Below are 5096 nucleotides of genomic sequence, written 5' to 3'. Positions count from 1 at the left end.
GGGGGGGGTTTATGTTTCGGTTTTCCACTGGTCTTCCTTAACTTTTGGAACAAAAAAAATTGAAAAACAAAATTGCGTGAAAAAATGTGTTTTCTTTTTTTTCGCGAGAGTCACGGTTTTGTTTCCGCGAGAGGCACGGTTTTGCTTTCGCGAGAGTCATGGCTGTGACTCTCAGAACGAGAAAAAAATATGTTTTCTGTTAATTTTTCTTCCGCGTGAGGCACGGTTTTGCTTTCGAGAGAGGAACGGTTGTGCTTTCGCGAGAGGCACGGTCGTGCCTCTCAGAAACGAAAAAAACATTTTCTGTTTTTTCCTTATACGAGAGGCACGGTTTTACATCCACGACAGGCACGGTTGTGCTTTCACAAGAGGCACGGCCGTGCCTCTCGGAAATGAAAAAAACACGTTTTCTTTTTTTCTTTCGCGAGAGGCACGGTTTTAATTCCGCGAGAGGTATGGTTGTACTTTCGCCAGAGGCACGGCCGTGCCTCCTCAAAAACGAAAAAAAAACGTCTTTTCTTTCTTTTTCCTTCCGCAAGAGGCATGGATTTACTTCTGCGAGAGGCACGGTTGTGATTTTGCGAGAAGCACGGGCGTGCCTCTTTCGGAAATGGAAAAACATCGTGCTCCCGGTTCGATTTTTTCGTCCAGTTTTTTTCATGAAAAGAAGTTCGTCAATATCTATTAACATGGGATCTAGTTTTGAAGAACTCGACGCGAGGAATCCAACGGTGAAAATGGTTCGAGATTTGAATGCACGGTTTAAGAGATAAAACATTTTGAATAAACGAATCTATGAAAAAAAAAAACTTTTAGGTTGCGACAAGTGACGCACATGCAGCACGCCATTTGTCGCAACATGGAAAAGTGAGAGTGATCTTTGCAACGAGTGCTCCTTAACTAGTGATTTGGCCATATGTCTTGCAGGAATCGAGGTATAGTCGCTCCCTCCGTTCTCCTCAATGCATTCGGGAGACATCCTATCATCCTATGTGACGCGTATTGCGTCAAATAGACACACGATGGACATGAGCTCCCTCCAACTCGGCTGGCCCAATGGAGCCGCGAGCGCCTGAGCGGAACTATTCCAGAACTAACTACTGTACTGGGATCGTTCACTGTAGCAAGATGAGGTAATGTAGTACGATAACACTCTAGCATTTTGGTTTACTGTAGTAACCCAGTTTTCGACCGCACCATAGACTTCTATGACTGGTGGGCAACGGCCCTCCACGACTCCCCGGTAGGCCAGCGCAAAGGCCTACCTTCTCTCATTGCGTTGACTGTGCGGACCATATGAAGGCATCGCAACGCTTGCATCTTCGATGGCATAGCACCTTGCACCACCCTCGTGATTGATGACATCAAGGAGGAATCTCGCACGTGGGCCGGCACTGATGCCCGAGGCCTTAGTTCGATCATTGGTGTAACCTGACTTAGTTCTACACGGGCTGAGCACCCCCTCCTCTGCTCATAGCAACCTCATCAGTGCCTACCGGTGTACGCTTCATGAGGTCCGCCACTGTATGTTTTCCCCTTCTATCAATGGAACTATAAGCTCCGCGCATATTCGCGACAAAAATTATTTTGAACTTTTTCTGAAAATATATAACCATTTATAAAACAGTATTAGAAATTCCAATGATATTTAGAAAATGCCAATCATTTTTAAAAACCTTCAATGTTTTTTGAAAACCAAACAACTTTGATATGCCAACTTTTTTTAAAATGTGAACACTTTTTGTTTTTTTTTATTTCAGGAAAATGTGAACAATTTTGGATTTTTCAATTTGTGAACATTTTTTTTTTGAAGATTCAAACATATTTAGAGAAACACGAACAAAATTAGAACTGTAATTTTTTTCCTGAAAATACGAAAGTTTTTAAAATTTATGAACATTTTTAGTTTAGAAAGCAAAATAAAAGGTACAAAACAGAAAATGAATCTTTGTTTTTAAGACAAAAAAGAAAATAAATCTTTGTTTTTAAGACAAAAAAAATCTAGAAGGTTCCAATGCGGTAAGCGAAAATCGGCCAGCCTATCCGGAACGCTCGCCTAGGTCGCAGTGTGCACAGCCTCGGAAAACCCTACTTCCCGCTCTTTGGGACAAGTGGAATATCCTAACGGACGCTCGTTGCGTCAACTTGTCGAGGCTTCGCACAAAGGGGGAGCGACTTAAGCGATCAAGATGGACTAGCCCAATTAGGAAATAGCGCCTGCGCTACAGCATCCGGTTTTGGGAACCTTCTGGAAGGTTCTTGAATCGAGTTTTCACTGGGTTTTTTCTGTCTGTCTTTTTCTTTTTGATTTTTTCTGTTTCTTTTTTTTCTTTCTTTGTTTTTCTGTTCCCTTATTTCATTTTTCAATTCCCTCTTCTTCTCTTATTATTTACATTTTGTTCTTAAGAATTTAAAATTCTTTTCTAAAATTCTAAAAATGTTCAGAAGTTCAAAAATGTTCTTGTTATTAATTTTTGTTCAATAACTAAAACAATCTTCATTTTCTAAAAACTATTCCCATATTATTGAAAATATTTGCTTTTGAAAAAATGTTTATAAGTTCACAAAATGTTAACGTTCTCAAATTACATTTTGGATTTCAAAAAATCTTCCCATTTCAAAATTTGTTCACCAATTTAAAAAGAGTTCATGTTTTCAAATTTTGTTCCGAGTTTCCATAAATGTTCCCATTTAAACAATTATTTGCAAATTCTAAAAAATGTTCATGTTTCAATTTTTGTTTGGGAGTTTCAAAAAATGTACGCATGTTTTAAAAAATGTTTATATTTTCAAATTTTGTTGCAAGTTTCCATAAATGTTTCCATTTAAAGAATTGCTCGCAAATTCTAAAAAATGTTCATATTTCAATTTTTGTTCGGCAGTTTCAAAAAATGTATGCACGTTTTGAAAAATGTTCATGTTCTCAAGTTTTGTTGCGTGTTTCCATAAATGTTTCCATTTAAAGAATTGTTCGCAAATTCTAAAAATGTTAATTTTCAATTTTTGTTCAGGAGTTTCAAAAAATGTACGCATGATTTAAAAACTGTTCATGTGTTCAAGTTTTTTTCGGGAGTTTAAAAAAATCTGCGAGTATCCAAATTTTTTTTTATTTTCAAAAATGTTTGGGTTTTCAAAAAACTTTCACGTTTTCTATTTCTGGGAGATTTTACAAAAATGTCCCGTTTCCAAAAATTGTTTGTGTTTTTCGAATTGTTGAGTTTTTTCAATTTTTATTCACAATTTCTAAAAGGGCTCACTGTTTCACGACCTTCACTGTTTTTCTCAAACATAACATTTTGCGTAAAAGAAAATAAAATCCGGCTGTGCGTTCGGTTTTGTTCTTAAGGTGTTGTGATGCGTTACAAACCAGGTAGCTCTCAGGTTTGAACCCAATTTAGGGCATTCTTTTTATCGAGCGCTGCATTTTTTTCGTTTGGTAGCTAGCGATATGGGCCGGCCCAGTCGGCAGACCCTCTGTGTGTCAGGTCGACATTCTGCCGCAAAGAGCGGCAAATAGGACCTCCCGGGACAAGTTGCCGCAGTTTCGCAGAAGCGAGCGAGCGAGCGTACGGGGCTGGGCCGGCCCATCTAGCATTTCAGCGAGACAAGTTTTCCGGAACCTTCTAGCCGGTATTTTTCAGTTTTAGGAACCTTCCTGAACCAGCTTCTCTTTTTCAGCTTTTTACGTTTTTCTATTTTATTTTTCTCTCCTTTTCGTTTTTATTTCCTTTTTCTGCTTATTTTTTCTTTTCTTGCCATTTTTCTTCCACTTTTCCTTGTCTCTTTTACAAAATTATTTTCCGTTTATCCCAAAATGTTCAGGAATAAAAAATGTCCGAACTTCTAAATTTTGTTCACATTTTTGGAAAAAAATATTGGTTTTCAGAAAAAAATAGAAATTCAAAAATTGTTTGCTTCTTTTAAAAAATTCCAAAAAATGTTTGCATTTCTAAAATTTGTTCACAAACTAAAGAGTTCATGGATTTCAAAATTATGTTCCCATTTTTCAAAATTTGTTCACATATTTATAAAATTTTCATGTTAGAAAATTGTTCATAAATTAGTAAAATGTTCGCATTTTTTAATTTTATTCATAAATTAAAAATGTACCCGTTTTCCAAATTTATTCACAATTTCAAGAAATAGTACGTTTTCGAAATTTGTGCACAAGTTCAAAACATTGTTCATGTTTTCAAATTGTTTGCCAATCCAAAAAATGATCGGGAAATTTTGATGTTTACAAAAGTGTTTTTTTAGAACTTCACGAACTGGTTTTTAAGTTTTGCTGCCGCTGTTAGTTTCTTTGACTTCACGTTGTAATTCTTTCACTTGGGTGACCCAGTTGTGGTGGCTAGCGTGGCGTGTGCATCTGCAGCAGGTAGTGGGTTCGGTGCCATTCGCAAGCTATTTTTGTGATTTTTACCTCGGGCAGCGAAGCTGCCATAAATGGGTCAGCCAAGGATGAGCTGCGCCCTGTGCGAAACCACGACTCCATGCTGCAATAAGCGGCACATAGGAGGTCCCCATGGGCTCGAAGATCTGCTGCAGCGAGCGGTAGATAGGATTTGTGATGCGATAGGGCAAAGCATTTCTTCGATCTCGCTGAAGCGTCTACAGTTACGGGCCAGCCCATTCGCGCATGCTTAAAAGAACTAATTAGAGAAAAGGCGGCTTGAAGGGATTCAATCCCGCCATAACTTGGAGCTGCTAGCCACTAGGCCACCGTTTGGTTCTTTTGAAAATAGTAGGTCATGACATTATTAAAGAAAAAGAGTCGTGTTTTCACTATTTTTATGGGGTTATTTGTTTTATGTTTTTTCTTGATTTTTCACCGGCTTTTCTTTGTTTCTTTCTCTCTTTTTGTTGGGTTTTCTCTTTTCTTTGTTTTTCTCTGGTTTTTTTACCAGCTTTTTTATTTTCTTTCCTTTTATCTTCATTTTCCTTAGTTTTTTCCTGTTTTCGTCGGTTTTTATTTTGTTTTCTCGGTTTTCTACTTCCTCAAAAAAAAAACTAGATTTTTTCTATTATTTATTTTTCCTTTGGTTTTGATTTTTTTTCATTTCTCGCCTTTTTTATCTTTTATTTTCTCTCAGGTT

This window comes from Triticum dicoccoides, chromosome 4A, assembly GCF_002162155.2.
Source record: "Triticum dicoccoides isolate Atlit2015 ecotype Zavitan chromosome 4A, WEW_v2.0, whole genome shotgun sequence".
NCBI classification, from domain to species: domain Eukaryota; kingdom Viridiplantae; phylum Streptophyta; class Magnoliopsida; order Poales; family Poaceae; genus Triticum; species Triticum dicoccoides.
Note: the sequence above shows the minus strand (reverse complement) of the source record.